Here is a 21,764-nt window from a genome sequence, read left to right on the forward strand (position 1 = left end):
TAGTTTGTCTAAATGTTTAGATTAATTGAAGGACTGTGACTTTATAATGGAGCTAAACCCATCTAGGTTTCCTGGAATATATTAACCAGTCACTACTAAAAACTTTCCAGTTCCATTAGTGTTATTGGGGGGTTCTGTGGGAAGAGGCATGGATCTTGGGTATACGACTGAAGGTAGAACGCAAAGATGGGGGAGGAGATAACGTGTCTATGATTTTATTCACTGACTGATCCCAGGATGAAGTCCTGATGTGAATGCCTATTACCACACTGTTATTCCCTGAGACATCACATCTAATTCCCACCACTTCATAAATCCTGAAAAAGAGACAAGGTTTTGAAGTTTTAAAGGCTCCTTTCCTTGGTCTAAGGCTTCATGGACAAAAAATAAAATAAATAAATAAATAAATTCATCAATTTATTCAGTCATTTGTCAAACATTTCCTAATGGCCTGCTGTGTTCCAGGAACTGTTCTAGGCACTTGGGAAACATCAGAAAGTAAAACAGACAAAAATATACCTGCCTTGTTGGGCTTGTACATTTAAAAATATCAGTATGGCCACTGATGTTGCATTTTTATTTCAATAAATCCTGTTATTTCGTGATTCTTTGTATATTCAATGAGCAGTAAGTGTCAAGAAAGCACAAATTCTTCAAAATTCTTACTGAAAATATCTCCGCAATTACTCATGACAATGCTTAAAAGCACATTCATATTGGGCAACCCCATTCTGAGTTATCAATCTGATTTAATCTTTTGGGGCCCTTTAGTATGATCCAAATAACCCTGGGAGGAATAGCTTCTTCAGATCCCAACCAAGGAATCCTCAAGTGTGCTGGGAAAGCAAGCAAGCCAAGAACAGGATGGAGGCCCGGCAGTAGAAGGGAGAAAGTGCATCCAGAAGAAGAAGGAAGGCAGTACTGGGGGATTGGGTCAGGAGGGGCTTCAGATGCCAACTTGCATTCTACTCAGTTTTTGCCGAAAGCCAGCCTAGATTTACGATATTCATTTTCAACTAGTATCTCAATGCAGATTTCTGTTACAAAGTATGTCTCGGAGACACTTTTAGGAAGTCTTTCTTTTTTCATTCTTCTGATGTTTCTTTATACCAGTAAGCTGTCATATGTGTGGTGCTTACACGGAAATGTCAACAAAGATCCATGATAGTATGTGAACCATTGAGAAGAGGTGACAATAGTCCTGTTTATAAATTTTGACTTTAGATATTCACAATAAAGCTAAGGAGGCATGTGAACATTGCATGCAAATCACACATAGACATCTATATCCTTCCAACTTTTCTTCATGCCTGATGTGGTCACTGAGTACATCCCACCAGAGACTAATAATCTCACTTTAAAAACTCCTCCACTCTGATGATTTGCTGATTTAAAATTTCATTACTGAGAAGTTTATCTAAAAGAATCTTTTTAAAAAGAAAATCTGATGTGATCAACAGAAATGCATTTTTCTTCTTTCCATTTCTGGAATTGGCAAGTGGTTCTTCAGTGTTTTTATAATGTTTAAATGTTATAAATAAGCTTATAGGTGTAGTCAAATAGGCTGAAAGGCATTTGAAAAAAAAATCTAAATTAAAAACAAAGCACAAATCACTCTACTCTCGTTAGTCTTTTAACTGGACCCCTGGCATTGCAGGTTACCGTGTATCAGGTGGAGTTGGGAGTGAATGGATGTCATTAACGATTTATCTTTGGAGACTGAATTCAGAATACGATTAAGAATCAGGGTGTGTCTATCTTGCCCACATCATCTAGGGTTGTATGTTGCCTTCAGCAATGGACATGCTGGTAATCTGTTACTGATTTGTGACTGTTTTGACTTGAATCTAACTCATTTCTTTTGTTCACCTCCATCCCATTATTTTTGGAGATTAAAGAAGAAACAACTAAATTAGCTTCATTCTTAAAATTCGCTGATAGCCTAGAAGTACAATGTAGGAATTTCCTATTTCCTTTGATGGATGTCTAGTTTGCATAAGGATTTTCTCTACATTCTTTTCTATCCCTTTCCCCCCCTCCATAGATACACAACTCATGTCTGTAGGTTTAATAAGGAAAAAAATAGTTATTTCAAGTCACTATGGATTTGTGAATCATGGTTTATTTTAGTATCTTGGATTTTTCTTGTAAATAAGTGATTATATGAAACATATGTAAAGAGCAATTGCCTCCCAGTGCCAAAGCATCCGAAAAAGTAAATTCTCAAAGAGAAATTTGCTTGGTGATCTTTAAATCAAGGGAATTGAGTGGGCATAAAGAATTTGTAACTCAAGCAAAGGAAAAGGCCAATTAATTATCTTTGTTGAGAATCTCTATTGATCACAATATTTTCCAGATTCAGAATCTCTTATGCAAAGTATATTGATTCATATGCCTTTGGTAGTCAGTATCAGAAACCCCAACTCAAAACACTAAATCTTAAACAATAAGAAGATAATACTTCAGATACTGAAAGACTTTAAGAGGGAAACTCAAGGTGAAATACAATCATTAGCTTCTAATAATCAGAAAGCATTCAGGTTCTTTTCATTCCATCATCCCTGGTTTACTGCCCTCGGAGTTGCCAGTACTACCTGTGAATCATGATTACAATGCAAATAGATGTTGAGTTTGTAGAACATTTGGAAGGGAGAAGGGGATCAGATAGACCTGACTATGGCACTCTCTAGCTGTTTCCATCTTAAGCAAGTTCTTTACTCACTTGTAGCCTCAGTTTTATCATCTGTAAATTGATCATTTCTTCACTGAGGGGTTATTAAAATAATTAGAAAGAATGTGTGTACAATATCTGAGTTATAGTAAATATTCAGAAATAGTAGATGTTATTTTTGTTATTAGTTGCAGAAATAAATTGGTTTTAGGGACTAGATGGTGAGCTGACTTGGTCCCATTGGGCAACACGTTAACAAATCATCCCTCACAGTGGGTCACTTTTGGGGGTTATTAATCTCATCCACTTTATGTTTATTCTTCTGTTTTAGTTTTAGACTCCCTATCAGCCAGAATTCAGTCAAGAAAACAAAGCCTCTATAAAGACCCAGAAGGGAGGTGTTAGAGAAGCAGAGAAATAGTCATTAGACACTCTACTTGAAGAACTCTTTGGCACTTGCAGGGAAATCTAAGAAACCAAACGCATCTGGCTGTCAACATGGGACCAGCATGAAGAGGAAAATGGAGACGTCTATGGGCACTGCAGCCTCCAGGGGAGCAGTTTCTGCTGTATAACTACGACCTTTTGGGGTCTGAAACCAATTACCTGATGCCATCAGCTGAGGCCACTATTTGTCAGCAGAACCATCAGTCAGGAAGATGCGCTGGACTGAGAGTGGAGAGGAGCAAGGACTGGCTGATTCCTATCCAGCACCCCCGCGTCTGCCCATCACCAGGTCTGAGGGCATAAACTTCTGAGAGTAACAGTTCTGTTTTACTTCTGCCTTCCAAATCTCACACAAGCTCTCCTTTTACCCAAAATATGGTCTATTCAAAAACCATAGAGAGAAGGAGATTCTGGCATAAACCTACAATCAATTAACCAGTCCCAACTGGAGGCGTGGGGTGGAACAGATGTTTCTCTTCTCTTCTCTTTATTATACTCATTTTCCCCTTTTCTCTTGTCCTCAGCACAGTTTGAAAAGTGTCTAAATCACTGCCAAAGGAGTCTACTTTTTGAGAATGAAACTCGTTTTTTAAAAAATAGTTTTAATATAAACCATGGTTTATATGTGCATTTTTAAAATACAATTAAGTGCAATCTAGATTTTCTTTACCACCTCTACATTTTAGCAGCTCAGTACCACTAGTGGTGTAGAGAGAACCTAACACTGCATCAGGAGTTCTGGGCTCTTGTCCTATTTGCAAGATGAGCTGGTAGATCTTGCTTTTCGCCATATCAGTGGTTCACAAACCTTTTGAGTGAAGGGATAATATCTAAAAAATTATGAGTTTTCTACATGAGGATAGTAATACTCTTTACAACCATGGACTGAGCGACATTGTAACCACTAAAACCTAAGATAGGTCTAGGATTTATTAGATAAATTTATTTTTTAAATAAAGTATTCCAAAAGTATCCATCCTTTTGGGAGTAAAAAAAAAAAAGAAGTACATAAAACTATGCAAAATTCCAAAAGTATTGCCATTCATTTGGGGCTTAAAGATATGCACATTTTAAAATTTCATCTATAGTCTAAATATGAATTTGAATTTGAAGGTTTCCCCTTTAAGATACAGAGCCCACTCATGGGGGACCACTGACTAGAAGTGGTCATTGTTTCTTCGACCTGCAGGAGGAGTTGGAAATGCTTTTTCCTGTTGTGGGAACTACATCTCTTTCTGACAAATCTCTGTTCCATCGCCACCTGCCATGTATAACTGCCACCATCCAAGGCTTTCTATGGCTCATTTCTGTCCACATCCTTGGGTGCAGAATATATCCTGGCTGAGCCTGCTTTCTTCTTCCTATCAGGAACACCAGGAAAAAATGTTTTCTGATTCTTTATATGCCCAGATCCAGAAAGGTCAGTTTTTCAGCATACTCTGAGAGGTAAAATGGAGTGCTAGAGATATATTCAGACATAACAGGGAAGAGATCTGGGACCTGGAAACACGCACAACTTCTGTTTCAGGTCATTTAGAAAGATTTTTGGATTATGAGAGTTGATGGTGGACAGATGTCTCTACTTCTGAGCTTTTAAAAGAACCTTGAAACATCTGATGAGAGTTCAGGAAATCAACATCTATCATTATTCAAATGGATTTGAGGGAGAATTTTTTTTTTTCTCAAGGGCAAAGGAATGGATGAATGGGAAAGCACTTATTAAGTGCTTTGGAATAAAGGTGCTGTGCACAATACACACACTTCATCAGGCATTAAGATGCAACACTGCACCTTCCTTCAAAATGTAACTCTGTAATTGCTCATTCAGGGTCACACCAGCTTAACTAGGACAATGAGTGATGCGTTTTCCCAGATGCATCTTTAGGAGCATATAAGTAGGTTCAACTTAAAGATTGCTTTTTTTTTTTTTTTGGCTTGGTTTCCTCTCCATAGTTACCCAAATAAAAGGACAGAAAAGCCTTTTATATGCTTGTCCTTTACCCAAATCCAAGAAGGTATATTGGGAGATTTTGCACACAAGCAACTATTTCAGCACTGAATTTATAAAACTTCAGTCACACAGAATCTGGATGGAAAGCATCAGGTTCTCATCCCCAATTCTCCACTTTTTAGCCACACAGGCTTAGATTTTATTTCTGAGCTTTAGTTCTCCCATTGTCAAATCCCCTATTCTATCTGCTTTACAAACCTCCTCTGAAGATCTCCTCAGGTGATGAATATGACAGTGCTGTAAGAGCTGAGAAAAACTATTCCAATACAAGGTACTATATATCATTATTTGTATTGGCTGTCTCTTGCTGAGCAGTCCAGGGAACCAACAACGTTCCAAGAGATTAAGATCTCAACTTTGCATCTCAATGAAAAACAGCACTTCCAGGACTGCAGGGCCCTCCTTCCAACATCTCTCCTTGGGGGGAAATGCCTTCTACTTTATCATCAACATCACCACTTCCTCCTCTGAGAACGATATCTGATGATGAATCACTCCAGAAGTGATCTAGCCTCACCCCTTGCTAGGCTGAGGAAATCTAAGCTGGTCACAGCATTTGTCTTCAGATGGGACAAAAATAAACATCAAAGTCCATGGAAAAATTAACTTTGCCAATATATATTCAGATGCTTTATTTTCACTCTTTCCCTATCCGAAGTTGCTCACCCTGTTTAATAACCCTAACCTTTCTCAATCGTCCTCTTTCCTTCTATGTAGTAATGAAGAACTGTCTTTCCCTCCTCTGTTCATTCATTCCATCAATGTTTAGTGGGGACTAACTATGTGGTAAGCACTGAGTTAGGTCCTGGTACACGTGATTGCTTTGACTTCTGGCCTCACAAATATTATTCTCCAGAGTCAGATATGGCAAAGTGTAAGTGTATGACAGGAGGAGGCAGGAGGTGCCCCAGCATACGTGCATACTTGGAACGAGGAAGAGAATATTTGAAAAAAAAAATGAATACCTTACAACTGATCTCTGTTCACCCCACTACTAGGCTGAGAGCACCGAATCCAGTTTTAAGGGATCGACATAGGCATCTCAGACTTAGTCACATCTAAGTCAAGTCCTGAAAGTGTGAGTAGGTTTTAGCTTGGTAACACCATCCTTATTTTCTTTGTGTTATTGTATTGTCAAAGAAAATAGTCCATAACCAATCTATAAATGAAAATTTGGGTGAGTTTATTCTGAGCTGAAATCTGAGGACCATGGCCCATGGGGTTTCTTCCCGAAGGAAGAAAGGGCACCAAAGAAGTGAGGTATACAGAGTGGTTATATACCCCCATACAGGACGTTTCACATATGATTGAAATGTCCCTCCCACAATAGTCCCAAGATTGCCCTGTCAGCACAGTGCTTGATGGACACAGCAGGTAGTGGGTCTACTTTCTCGGAGGGCGTAGCAGGAGGCAAGCCTATTGCCTCGAGCTGGGTGGTCACAGGTGAGTGCAGCAATCAGTTTCTAGCCTAAGGAAAGATGCTTAATCCTTAAAGAAATGCCAAAGTTGGGACGGGGAGGGAAGTTGCACCTTTATCTCAAGGGCCTTTGCTCTTGCCATAGGGAATATCTAAAGCAGATATACAACGCATGCTCAACGGCCTCAGTCACGCCCTTTTGGAAAGACAAGGTCAGGCCGAATTAGGTTTACACAAAATGGCTTCCTCATATACTCTAATATATCCTATTACTTGCCATTTTTATTTGTCAGTATCTATGAGCTCATCTCCTCTTTTTGATTGTGCTTCCTCCTCTTCTCCTCTCCACTTTAGCCCTAAAGCCTAGTACTTTTTATTAGCCCCATTGACCATCTTTACTTTGCCATGGACAACTGGCATTCTAAGCCACCGTGATAATCATAGTTGTAAGAGTTAAATTTTTCCAGTATCCGTCAGCTGTAAGTCTGAACCACAATGATTTAGCTGCATCTAGATGATTAGAGGAGAAAATTGGTAATGTTGATGACAGAACTACTTAAGAAAGCTCTACAAGGAGTGACTATAAAATAATTTTGTTGTTTCTTCTTATTCTCAATAAAATATTTCTGAATAACCCTTCTTAGGAGCCTCCAAGCCAGAACGTTCCAATGTACCCCACTATTGACTCTCAAGAAATCCTTTGCAGTCTTCCAAAAATGTTAGTCTGAACTTCATTAAGAATATTTTAACTGTCTTAAGACGTAATAAAAAGGGTACAAATATTTTAACATGTTGATGATATTACTGCCACACTGATCTGTGCAGCCAGATAAACTTATCTTTGTGCAAACCTCAGAGGAAGGTTTATTCTGCTATCCTACAAAGCTGTTTAAAAGCTGTTGCCATTGCAACTACTTGTATACCTGAATTAGGATTTGCTCAATTCTGTAGAAGTAAGACAGAATGTATCAATAAATTGAATGAGGAAACTTATTTGACTATCATCTGTGACACTCATTTTCAGAATTTTTGTTTATCAGAATGACCTCTTTATTTTAAATGACTTTGCGATAAAATAATTCTTATAAATTTGACCCTACAAATAGAAAAAGTGCTTTCAGACATTGGGGGTCTGTTATAGATTTTTGCTTTGGAAAAATATCTCTTTGCTAAATATGTTTGAAAACTGTTGATTTAAGCTCTTATCCTGCTTCGTTCCCCATGCACAGCAATGATATCTTGGCAGGGTTTGAAGATTCCTCTTATAAGTACAGTTTAAACAAGAATAGGTTGCTGTTGCTGAATCACAAACAGTGATTTTACCTCCGATTGCTTCTCACAGAAACAGCAATATTGTCGCTTTTAAGGGTGACAGTGATGTCTGATGCTTGGTCCTTTCCCATTATTTAAAATTTATTTATGTACGGTCACGTGCCACATAACGACGTTTCATTCCACAATGGGCCACATATACGACCGTGGTCCCATAAGATTAGTACCACATAGCCTAGGAGTGTAGCAGGCTGTACCATTTGGTTTGTGTAAGTATACTCTATGATGTTTGCACAGCAACAAAATTGCCTAACAAGTCGTTTCTCGGAATGTATCCCCGTCGTTAGGTGATGCATGACTATATATACAATGTATATGACGTATATAAATATATCATATCATATATACCTTGCTGGCCTATGTGATTGGAAAAAATGTGGTATTCACATAATGTGATCTGGAATATGCAAACCTCTCCACTTTAAGGCTCATCAGTTCAAATCTGAAAGGAAAATTTTCACAATTTATAGAAAAATAATGCAATCAAGCAGTTTAGAAAATCAGCATTATCTCTGGCAAGAATGAAAGTTTAAAGATGGTATGGGAAAAAAAGTTGTTATGTATTTGGATATAAAATCACGGGAGCTTGAGATTCTACCTTTATGGAGTGAAGAATGGAAGGGTGAGAGATGGAGGAGGAACTGACTAGTGTCACGAAGAGTTTTAGGAGTTTGTTACATCGCAGTAAAAGACCTGGGGCATAATTACTCAAGGCAGCTGGTTATTCCACACGCAGTTTGGATTTTTCCTTGTTCTTTCTACTTCGTCATCCCGTGCTCTTTTATGTTCATGTTTTAGTACTGCCTGGTACCCAGGTCTCTTGCTATGATCTGACTTTACTGTTTCAGACATTAGTTCAACTCACTCTTATCAAAACCAAACCTACTCTGTGCCCAAGTCTCTCAGGACTGATACTAACTTTGTTCTTTGATCATGAGTAAACACTTTCCCTTTTCATCAGAAAATTTGCACTTTAACCAAAAGGTTAAAGAGCACATGTTAGTCTTGACTCTCATTGTCTTTGGTTTCAAAGTCACAGTCATCGACAGCCAACATAACAACTGATCAAGGGAGGGATGCTTCAACGGGTAGGAAGACATGGGGACAGTTCCTGGATAGATGAGTGCCATTTTTCACAATATATTTTAAAAGTACTGCTTGTTTCTTAATTCCCATATAGGTACAAGTCTGAAAAATTCTGCTGTATCTCCTTACTATTAACTAAGATCACTCCAATTTCATCTACTGAGCAGAGACAAATTTTTCGTAGTGAGGAATGTCAATACTTATTGACAGAGATAACTATTATCAGAAAGGAATCAGGGATCAAATTTTTACCTCAAAAAATATTTTCTTGATACTCATCAATCATAAAGTTGCTGTTGGAACATTTTATGAACTTTCCAATTGTTGAACTATTTTAATATGTATATTAATATTTATTAATATTATATTAATTAATATGTACATCACTTATTTATTACTTATATACATATAAATGTATTATATACATATTAATGTTATTAATATGTATAATAATATTTAATATAATATTAATATGTATATGTACATTTTCCATTTTGTCCCTACATGTCATATTTGAAGAAGTTATTTCTTTTTTTTTCTTTTTAAAGACTGGCACCTGGGCTAACAACTGTTGCCAATCTTTTTCTTTTTTTTTCTGCTTTATTTCCCCAAACCCCTCCTGTACATAGTTGTATATCTTAGTTGCAGGTCCTTCTAGTTGTGGCATGTGGGACACCGCCTCAACGTGGCCTGACAAGTTGTGTCACGTCCATGCCCAGGATCCGAACCCCGGGCCGCCGCTGTGAAGCGCGCGAACTTAACCACTCGGCCACGGAGCCAACACAGAAGAAGTTATTTCTAAAACTGCTATTTAAGTATGCCTGGGAACTGGTTCGTAAAATGTGCTCTGCTCCTTAATAAACCATGGAGCAAGAGGGTTTTTGTTTGTTTGTTATCATATTATCTCATCAGAAGAAAATATTTTTTGCTCTTTTCAGCTGTAGGCGTAAACACGCAGACACCTATATCTACAATCTGATGTTAACTCTTCTCCAGATCATAATGCCATTGACTTTGGAAGAGCCCTTCCTCTATTGTTATAAGATTTTCCTGGCCATCTGAAGCAGGGACCCTTTCTTTGTGATCAAATTGGGGCTTAGTTAAAGATCTCAAATGCCTTTCTGTTGAAATTAGTGAAATTTAACTAGACTCCTACTGAGAGAAGTCCCACAGTAAACAAGATACCAACCAAACACAACATCTAAACCAGAACATTTAATTATGTTTAAATGCTAGTTTTTGAACTTAATTGACAAGCAGTCTATTTTTCTGTCAAATACCTAATAACATTCCAATGACTAATTTTCCAAAGAATGCAGGCACTTTAGGAAACATTGGCATAATGTTTATATAGCACACTCAGGCAACGGTCACTCAAAGAAGAATCCACAACCCAAAGATCAGGGCAGAGAAAGTAGAAGTTTTTCTTCCGTAGGGTAGTTGAATTATCTGTTTATAATGAAGCAAGAAAAAAAATCATGTAAATAAAATTGTCCTTAAGTACAAACTAAGCATTGTTGGCATTTAAATAACCATAAACACACTATTTTTTATTTTCTATTTTGGGGTAGCCATGTTGAATTAGCCTACGTTATAACATTTAATGCAAACTCATTCTAATGATACTCTAATGGTTTGAAAATTTTTATTTGCCCTCCCTTAAGAATATTATACTCCCAAAGAACAACATAAACAGCCGAGATGCTATATTATTGTCTTTTATTGATTTCTACTGTATTTTTTTTCCCAGCAGCATGAGTATATTTAAATAATTGAAAAATTCAGGATTTACTTTAATTCACTTGGCACCAAAAACATTTCCCAGTTTATTGCAATATGAAAGAAGACTATAAGACCAGTAGACTTTCTGCAATACTGTCAAATGCCTATGGATTGAAAAGGAAGCTGACTCCATGAGCTAATTAAATAAAATGGACTAGTGGACACTCTGTAATTCTAAGCTAAGAAGATTTCAATGAATTGTAAGGGTGTATATACAAGTAAAACAGGAAAAAGTGTTTAAGAATCTGAAGTCTGCTTTCCTCCAATGTGTTGTGCTCCTATTTGCTCCTGAAAATAAATGATAACATTTCACATGTTCCTAGCACACAGAAAGTACTTAATAAATATTAAATATTACCTTTATCATTATTATCAGACATTGTTGCACTTTTTGTAACAAGAGATGGAATCTCGATGATTAAAGAAAAATTGAATGTAACTTTGATCTGAATGTTAAACTGATGGAACCTCGTAGCTCTCCTGTGGGTGCCACATAACATTAATTAAATTAAATTTGTTTAGCACTGGTCCTGTGCTTTGGGAAAGTAGCTGCCATTGGTCTCTTCTGTGTTTCTTAAGATCTTTTAACATGTTGCCCAGAACTGACCTGTTAATGTACAAAACTTGTTCTCTGTGTATAAAAACCTTGCTCAGAATACCCAGGAATGTTGCACACCAATTACACATGACATGAATCCTTTGCTTACAGCTTCATCCTATCATTTCATATGTGATTACTTCACATCCATGAACCTTAGTTTACTTTTGATAAAGTAAACTAGCAATCAATATTGATACAAAATAGTCTCACAACGTAATGACTGTTTGTTATGAAAGTCAATCAAGGGAACAGGAACTTAGAAGGTACCCCCTGAGTGACAAGGCATTCTGACAGAGGATATTTCAGTATTTAAAAATCCGTCTCTGCCTCATTCAGGAAGCTGATCTCTCTGCTGAAGGTGTTGCTGAAATATCAAGTGAAAAACTGTGCAAAGGAGGGATGGCGCCTCCCGATAGTACGAAGTTCAGAGACACAGGATCAGACATCTGTGGTGATATGACCGAAATGTGTTCTCTACCACTCTGTCTTATATAAATGTCCCCCCTCCGAAACCATTTTACAACTAAGAATGAAATTGCTCATAGATTCTTCTAGAATATCTGAACCTAACTTTTTGAAAAAAATCTCATGAAAGGAAATGGGAAAACAGCATTCCAATATCAATATATGAGCCCTAAGAGGACAATTCAAATATAAGAAATATTGTGTGGGAGAGTTAAATAGCCTTATTTTTTTTTATTAAAAACTGCTTGAATTCAGAAACAGATACTAAGATAAACAAGGTAGATTAAGAAGAACATTAACTTTTATATTAAAAAAAATAAAGCAAAGAACCCAAATCAGGATTATTTTACTATGTCCAATATTTTGTCATTTGCACTGTTCTTCATAACATAAAAAGTTTAAAACGAATTATTTTCTGGGATTGTAATAAATTCTTCTGCAATATGTTTAATGTTTGCTATAGACTACTCTGAAAAAAAATGAATCTCACCAAAATCTCAAGTCAGGATAAAAACGGACTGCTTAAAAAAATTACCTCTGGGGAAGTGTAAGAGGTAATTTATTTTATAAATGATAGGAAGACACGAGGTCTGGATGATTTTTTTTTTTCACTGAGTGAAATAGCTTTTTTACATATATTTGTGAAAATTCCTAGGCAGCTTCGGGGAGAAATATTCCCCTTCTATTGAAGTAAGAATATAGAGTAATGGCATGCTCTTTTATTAAACTAGTTTTCACACATTTTTTCCCACATTTCCCCCACTCCATCACTAACTCACACAAATGTCTCGGTTAAAAGTCTTATCTTTGTACGTAAGATTTATCGAACAAAGAGAGAACCATGAATATAAGTATGATCGTCAACATGCTCAGAGGCTAGAAGAATTCAGAGTGAGATTTTTCTGAAGTTCTAAAAAAGCTATAGGTTAAATCAAAACGGGATATCTTGAGCTGAATCCAGTGGCCCTTTTGGGAAACATAACTTTAGCACCGGCCCCCCTAAATTTGACCTTATCTGTTAACCCCTCGAATCTCTTTTCCTCTTTTCTTCTCCAAGAACAACTGTTAGAGCTGGTTTTCTCTGCAAAAGGGGTCTATGCTGTTCACTCCCTTTTTTTAATGAAGCTTTGGAAAACATCCTTCCTATTCAGCTCGCTGGTTAAACACGTACTCGAGGCCAAAGCACCTGCCGACAGATTTCTCTGATTCACATTATAGAATTCGAAACAATTCTGCAGCCTTCCTGCTTGTCCTTAAATTCGTGTTCCAGGTTATTTGCTCTGACTCTGTTCTCTCAGCATGCTTAATAGGACGCGCACAGATGCTGTCAAGGCCTTATTTAATCCTTTGCTGTGCAATTCCAAAAAAATAAAAAGTAGTGTAAACAACTTGCAAACAAATTAAATTTGCCCTCCTGTTTGTGAAGGCCCTGAAGATTCTGAGGTGGAAAGTTGGAGCAAAATGGAGTGCCTTGATTTTTATGTCATCTGTTATAAGCTATTAGAGGCAGGTAAGTTAGGGCTCTCCATATTCTAGTCTTTGCAGAACTGGTAGGAGAAAATTCTATTTCTGATTCAGGATCCATTTTCTCCATTCCTTTGCCACTTGACTTCTCCAAGCACTTCTGGAGAAGAGAAATGAATAAGAAATGCTGGCAGTCTGATCCCTTATATGTGGCCCTGAGTCATTTTCTGAGCATGAGCTGCTGTTCGTTCATTCCTCAGAGAAGCGGCCAGTGAGGTATGGAACGGCTCGCTCTTCTTGTCAGGAAGATGGCTTTCTTGCACTATCATCCCTGACAAAAATAGGCACCTCTAGCTGATTCTAATCACAGAAAAGTTGAAAAAAACAGAAACACCTATATATCCTTGACCTAGATTTACCTATTAACATTTTGCCAATTTGTTCTCTCTCTATATAAGTATAATGTAATAAATATATTTACACACACAATTTTTTCTGAATTATCTGAACAAGTTATGAACACCGTGAACTTCACTTACCCAAGGACACTTCAGTATGTGTCACCTAAAAACACGGACATTCTTACATATAAGCACACGCTCTTGCATCCCCCAAATTTTAAATAGACACAATAATATTATTTAATATACACATTCCATATTCAAATTTCCCCAGCTGTCCCCGTTTTTTTTCTGATTCAGGATCCATTCAAGGATTATGGACCGCATTTGATTGCCATATTTTCATCTCCCAACTTTTGTGAAGCTGAAAATTTTCAAGAATCTTGGCAAGTTGGCAGGTAAAACAACTTACAATCTGTCCAATTCCTTCCTCAGGATTAAATATTTTAAAAATTTAATATTTAATATTTTTAAGATTAAATATTTTTCCACGAATACTGCATAAATAATGTTGTGTATTTCCCATTACAGCATCTTAGGGAGCACATGCTGCCAGTGATCCCATTATTGACGATGCTCACTTTGGTCACTTGGTTGAGGCCATGTCTACCAGACCTTTCCACTGTAAAAGAATCTTTCTTTGTAATTAGTAGGTGATCTGTGGGGTGATACTATGAGACCATGAGAATATTGTTTCCTAGCAAAAATGTGCTCAATGGTTTTACTATCCACTGATGATTGCCTTAATTGTTAAGATAGTTATTTTCCAATTCTGCCATTTCTCCTACATTCATAAGCTGATACTCTTCTGTAAAAAAATTCTTTTCCTTCTCTTTTCTTCTCCTTTTTCTTGAGAAGCACTATGGATGCAGGAATCTTTCTTTATTCAACAGATTATAACATTGAGTGTATATAAAATATTTATGACTACGTAATAAAATGATTTTTATATATTAAAATCATCAATTCTGAAACCCACGGTTGGGTTCTTTTTTTATTCTTTTAAAATCAGTGGTAACAACTGACACAGAACTCCTGAAATATTTATTTCATTCTTGCTTAGTTGCAAGGTTTGCAAAACAGACACAAAGAGAAATGGGGTCTTTGTTTCTTGGAACTCAATATACTAATCAGATGGCCAGTTGGTTGTGGGAATTTTCACTTATGGAGAAAACAGAACTAAGCAGAGAATTTGGCAATTTGGACCATGAAAGTTCCCTGCATTTTCAGGAAAACAAAAGTCTTCCATATTGAGAAGTTAAGTTCTCTGGGAAGATAAAAATAACAAACTGATTAACTGAAATGAAGACAGAAAAAAAATCCAAAGAATCAGCCAACACACTAATAAAAGAAACCCAGAAGCAATCAAAATACATAATTTGACTTGTATAGGCTTATAAGAGTGCTGATGGTGAGCGGTGCATTTTTAATAAGAAAACCAGATGTGACATACATATTATCCAAGTCCTTCTTTTCTTTCTTGGCCTGCTGCAGTTGCTTAGTTCCAAAACCAAACGGCTATATCAAGATGGCAGTCTTCTTCCACACAATTTTAGGTAGCTCCTGCAGGAGTGAGAAAGCAAAAGGCATAGTTTTTCTTAATTATAGAATTTAGAATTTTTTCACAGAAAAGTTCGTCTCTTTTTACAGTCCAAATCATTTCCAAAAGAATATTTATCTTTTGAAAACATTACAAAAGTTCAAAAGTAATGTCCTTAGTTGTTTTTTGCCTCCACTTTCATTTACTAGAAACTGTGCTATCATTTTCTTACTGTGAAATTGTATATGAACCACATTATAAAAACTTGTTGTAAAAAGTAATGACAAAAAAAAACAAAAGAAAGAAAAAAGGAAAGAAGAAAAGAAAGGATAGAAGAAAGGAAGGAAAAAAAAGAATAAAAAAAACATTTTCTGCCTTAAGGTATCTACAAAGTCAAGTTAAAATGACAAAATCAAGCAACTTAGTGTGGGGTTCCATCACTGCAGTGGGATGCAATGCAGGTGTATTTTCAGAGATAGAATCTGAGTTCCCTGGGTGTGTGATTGCTTCCACACTGGGGAGATGGTATAAATGGTTTATGAAACTTGCAGAGAGGGAAGGGGTCAAAGTAAGCAAGAAAGCTTAAGTATGTAAAGCGCAGGCAGAGATGGAAGAGTTCTAGAGTCATAAATGAGTAGAGTTGAGAGAACAAACTGAGATGAGGAGCTATGAAAGAAAAGAAGGGGACGTGATTCTGAATCACTAGGAATTGAAAGAACAATTCGAAGCAATAATAACGAAAGATATAATTTATTGGGTCCTCGCCGTCTGCCAGAATTTCACGTAGTTCTCTCAGTTAATCCTCACAGCAGTTCTGCAAAATAGGTTTTATCATCTCCATTTTACAAATTAGGAAACTGAGGTGCATAGAGATTCTCTTATTTGTAAGTTTCCAGATGAGGAGTCTGTGGCTCATGGAAAATACTTCTCCCACTGAGGAACATTCCTCTGGCGAATGATGGAGCTGGGGGTCTGATTCTGGCACATCCCCTTGTCCAGGCCCAGCTGCATCAACCGAGCTGACAGTATGGGTGCATGGCTGATTAGTGAGGTTCAACCTAGAGATGAGGCTAAGAAGGAGGAATTTCACAGTGTCCACAATCAAGCTGCACAGAGAGCCGGACAAGCATTGCTTGGCTACTAGTGTATTTAGCTGGCTTCCTGAGAGAAAGCAGGTCACTATGTCCAAAATGAGGCCCCAACACACAATCTTTAAAAATTGCTTAATATAGGGATACTACCTTATAAATACGTAAAATGACGCAATGTAAGGCAGTTCAAATTTAATGAACACAAATCATGTAGGATCAGGTCCTCTTTTGAAAGATGCTTTGACATTACACATTCTGATTACCAGTTCCTTTCCTAGGCTATAACTGCAGTGTCCTTGTTTAAACAAATAGCAATGAATGCCATGCATTCAAGGAAATGTTTGCAGTGAATTAGGGTTTAGGATTGTTCTTTGCATTGGTCCCATTCCAGGAAGCAACTAACTCGTTTCATTATGGAACCGTCCTAAAAGGATAAATCAGGGTGACCCACTTGGAGGCTTTCTAAAACAATGGCTACATCTGCATTTCTAAAAAGAAAACAACTCGGAACATCCCAAATCAGAACCATGCCCAGAAACAAAAATATCCGCCTCAGAGAAAAGGGTGAGTCCTGGGAGGCATTTTAGTAGTCTGTCACGTCAAGCTGATGACAACTGGTTTTAACTGACACTCCCACCCAAGCCATATCATTCATTACCTTGTCAGAATAAATCTACCTGCTGGGTCACAGGTTCGATTAAGACGCGCTTTACCTTGTTGTAATAGTATCTTAATCTGAATTTGTGTACACTCCTTCATATGAAATGGATGCTTTCAGATTACATATTGCTGGGACGGGCTGTCCTTATTGTAAACAGAAGTCTTAAGGAACTTAGGCTAGCATTAGGATTTATCTTTTTTCCTGCAGAGATGTCTACAAACGAATCCCAGGGGGGTTAGTATTATGGCCCATCAGAGAGATAAGTTACTTGGGAGCCCTGGCACAGCGATTCTTGTTTTTGTCATACTCTAGATTTTTAAAAATTTAATTATTTTTTCCCCTTCGGCTTTTTAAGACTTCAGGACGTGTCATGTCAAGGCTTCAGTATGCTTTGCTCCACATGGCAAGAAAAGTGTTTACTGAGTTTGAGTTGTTTGTGCCCATAAAATGCAGTGGAAATGTGAACTCTGTCTCATTTCCAGAGCATGGCTACCAACTGGCCTCTACAGGAGCCCATGTGGTTGGAAACAAACACTGAAGTTATTTGGACTTGAAAGCTCCTGGAAACGGTTTTAACTACTCCAGAGGGTGAGTGGTTTGTTTGGCAGATAAGGCCACTGGATAAGAGGCTCTCTGATGAAACTCTGTCTGCACCAAGAGGTGGGAAGAGAACTCACAGTTAGCGAGGGCGCAGCCTCTGCCAGGCACTGACCATAATGGTTATTAAAGACAACTACCACCCTCTGACACACGCTGGGTGCCGCGTGCTTTACAGTCATTGAATATATTCCTGCTACTGCGGTAGGGCCAATTCATCCCATTGTTTCCAGGGAGGTAACTGAAGCTAAGAGGGTTAGGTAAGTTATCTAAGACCACAATCCTGGTAAATTGGAAAAGGCTTTCAAATCCAGTTCTATCTAAATGTAAATGTCCTTTGAAATATACTAAGCTGCCACCTGATTGAGTCTTTTTTTATGATCCTTCTGTACTCAGAAGGGAGCTGAGGAGGGGAAGGTGAGGCTAGTGGAGATAAGAGCTTTTGAGACCTAAGTGGCTTACAGCAGCAGTACATGGAGTTGTCACAGAAGCCCTCTGCAACAAGGGGCTGGCTTGGACATTTTCCTGGAGGCAATAAGTCATCACAGGCATGTTTTAAGCCGGCCTGGTCAGACGCAGAATGGAAATGGATCTGAGTATGAATGAACTGGGCACTTTGTGACCAGTTGGTCAAACAGAACGAGAGCCCCAGTAAAAAAGTCCTAGTAGAGGTGGCAGGAGGGCAGAATTGAGAAACATTTGACATGAAGTTGGATGGTGGCACAGCACCTAAACTATGAACCCTGCCTTAACCTGTGAATATTCTGGTCAAATGTTTGCATAAAAAAGGAACTAGTTACAAGAAGGGAAGGGGGGAGGGAGGAGGGCCAAAGGGGTGATTAGGCACGTGTGTGTGATGATGGATTGTAATTAGTCTTTGGGTGGTGAACACGATGTAATCTACACAGAAATTGAAATATAACGATGTACACCTGAAACCTATATAATGTTATAAACCAATGTCACCACAATTAAAAAATAAATTAGTTTTAAAAAAAAGGACCCAGAGAAAATTTAGTCTTTTAGTTTGAGATTTTCATAAGGATGCTAGTTCTTATATTTTAGACGGAATCATTTTTCAACAAATGACATAGGCCTGAAAGCTACTTTTCAAATTAGTGGGAACCTTTTTGGAATAAAAGTTAACTGTCTCCAGCCAGTCAACAAGAATAGCCTATTTACCTCATAAAGAATGATGGACCGATGGTTCCACCTTGGAGCAAATGAGAACAATTTGAACAACCAAGGCTTTCATTCAAAGTCATACTTATTTTAGGATTCATGATTCTTTAGACATCTTGTGAACTTTATTTCCCTCATTTTACTAAGCATCATGATTGAGCACCAATATAGAGAATTTTTCTATATTGATTTGTTGGTTTATATTGTGAAAGTTCCATATGAAAATGCTTTACCATCACTTATCACAATAAATATTGGGTTTATTAACTTAGAAAGATACTATTTTGGTTAAAACTGTGACACATACTAATCATTTCAAGTTACAAAGCAACAGCCAAAAAAAATGAATAAACTTCAGATGAGTATACAAATAATTTTCCTAAGTGGAACATAAATTTTTTGATTCAAAAATACTTTTTGAGCACTTGCTATATGTCAAACCCAACACAAGGTACTGGGAACCCAGCAGTAAACAAACCCTCATGGAGATGCCTGCTAGAGTGGGAGACAGATGGTGAAGACATAAAAAAACAACTCTAATTGTAGGCTCTGAAGAAAAATAGACTAGAATAAGGGGATAGAGGCTGATGCTAGTCACTATTTTAGTTGGATTTGTTGAGAGAGGATTCTTTAAAGAAGACACCTAAATGAAGTAAGGGTACCAGCTTTGCAGGCATCTGGGGAAGGGGAATTCCAGGAGATGAAGAATAAGTGCAAAGGCCCTGGGGTAAGTGTGATTTTCTAGGAAATGACATGAGGAAGGAGAAGAGTGGTAGAAAATAAGGGCAGAGGGTACTCAAGAGATGGATATCGCAAGAGTAAAGCTTTAGATCTTGTTCTTGATGGGGTGGGCAGCTGTAGATGCGTTTTGAGCTAGGGAGTGACATGATCCAAATTATGTTTCAGAAGCATTCCTTTGGCTGCTCTGTAGACAATAGATATTAGTGACACCACAGTTGGTACATCCATTGGGAGACTATCGCAGTGGTATGGGGGAAAGGCAGTGGGGCAGTGATAGGAGTGGTAAAAAGTGATCAGATTGTGATGCATTCTGAGAGTGGACCTGAGATAAAAGCTTTTTCCTCCCATAACTTTTATGAATGCCTTCATGTCAAAGGAGAAGAAAATAGAAAGGAGAGAAAGAAAACATCGCCTAGAAGGCTAAAAGTTATTTACTTTTCAAGCAGTAATTCTTTTCTTATAGGACAATACCTTGTAATGAGGAAAATCAAATTAATTTTTGACATTTCTGTGAGGTCAACACTCCACTGATTACATCTGGGACTAATGTGATACACTTATTTTTTAATCTAAAAAAATTTACTTGAATAAGAGTTAATAACGGTAACTTTAAATTACATGCATTGAGCACTTACTGTGAATTGGGTTGCATGTTAATAGCTTTCCAGATTTTATTCTCTCTTCACAATAACCCAAAGAGATGGCTACTATTATTTCTAATATATCCATATTATAGATGAATAAACTGAGGCCCAAAGAGGTTAAATATTTGCCAAGACCACGCAGCTAAGAAAGACATAGCCAGGAATCGAAGCCAGGTTTGCTTGCCACCAAATCCAGCTCTGAACAATTAAGCTATTGTGTACAGAAATGTACTAAAACACACAACAAAAACAACAAGAAAATCCTGATCTGGTCAGGTATTCCAGAGGACATTGTTAACTGACAGACACAATTTTCTTTTGACCATTTGATAGCATGTAAACACAATCATCTTTGGTTTTACTGAATTGTACTCATTAGGTATAATAGAGGCTATTGATTTTCCATAGGAAAGAAGTTAACTCCTAAGATGTGAAGAATGCTGAATTTTTCCCACTTGATTATGATCAGCATTCTATGGATTTGATTTTTCTTCATTAATAAAATAATAATAAAGTGAGTGGTGAATGAACCTTTGAAATGCATTGGCTTCTTTTGTTAAACACACATAGGAAGAGAGAAGCTATCTTTTGAACTTTTACAGCTGGCGACAGGAAGCAAAAATGATATACCTTGCTCAAGCATCATTCAAAACTTTCTTAAAATTGAGTTTTCCATTAGTCTCTTTCAAATGAAATTCCAGGGAAATGCATTAAATGAAGAGTTTAATTTGTTGTTAAGGGCACTAGATAGTTCTTGTATTCAGTTTTAATAATTTTAAAAAACCCTGTAATTAGAGAGGGCCCATTCTCCAAGGGAAGTTAACAAGGTAAGGGCAATAGATTAAAGAGGTTGGCGCATTAGTACTCCGTTCCCTCCCTGCCAGGTAGACACTTGGCAGTGTCTGCTCTCCCAGCCCTCCCGTAGTCACAGCTCTCTCTGAGCTTAGGGAACTCTGCTCCCTTTCCTTGTTCTTCATACTAAAGAATGGTGAAGATTTATCACTCTTGCTAGTAGTTGGACATGTTATTATTCTTGCTGGTTTCCTTAAAGCTGCCTCCACCAGTGATGAAGGAAATTGTACCTTCATTAAACTCCCTTTAATTCAGCCATCTGAGTGAGCTATTTCTTTCCTGACTCGTATGCTTGTCTACTGACTCATATGTCAGCCTTGTCTCCCATAAACCCAACCCGATGTTGTCAAGGTTTAGCCACATCTACTTTGCACTGTCCTTTGAGTGCATCATCCCTTCCATTACCTTGTGTATCCATGTGTGCTCTTTCTTCATCCCAGATTGCTGTTTACTCCTGTTTCTACCAGTTAAGCTCCTAGTCATCCTATAAGAGTTATTCAAATATCATTATCTCTATAAAACCTTTCAGAATCCCTCACAATCAAACAATTGCTATTCTCTCAGAGGATGTTGTTTATATTTCTATCACAATGTTCCACAAACTTCAGCCGTTCCAATGCCACTTTCACAATTTTTATATGTTCTTCTTCGACCATGTATGGATTCGTCAGCACAAACCACTTTGTGCTGCAGTAACAAAAATGTGAGAGCTCAGTGGTTTAATAAAACCAGACTTTATTTTTGCTCAACAAAGTTTTTTATGGATCCTGACAGCTCTG

General features: G+C 37.5%; 1 long non-coding RNA gene across 1 annotated transcript in view; it reads right to left on the minus strand.

The window, feature by feature from the left end:
- Positions 1–10,165: 10,165 nt before the first annotated feature.
- Positions 10,166–21,764, minus strand: part of LOC138915432 (uncharacterized) — a 57,026-nt gene continuing 45,427 nt past the window's right edge. Inside the window, exons 2-3 of the long non-coding RNA XR_011421363.1 lie at positions 15,131–15,240; positions 10,166–10,413 (exon numbers count right to left, since the gene is read on the minus strand). This is a non-coding gene — a long non-coding RNA (uncharacterized lncRNA). The remainder of the gene's footprint in view (positions 10,414–15,130; positions 15,241–21,764) is intronic.

The sequence above is a fragment of the Equus caballus genome, chromosome 9 (assembly GCF_041296265.1).
Source record: "Equus caballus isolate H_3958 breed thoroughbred chromosome 9, TB-T2T, whole genome shotgun sequence".
NCBI classification, from domain to species: Eukaryota; Metazoa; Chordata; class Mammalia; order Perissodactyla; family Equidae; genus Equus; species Equus caballus.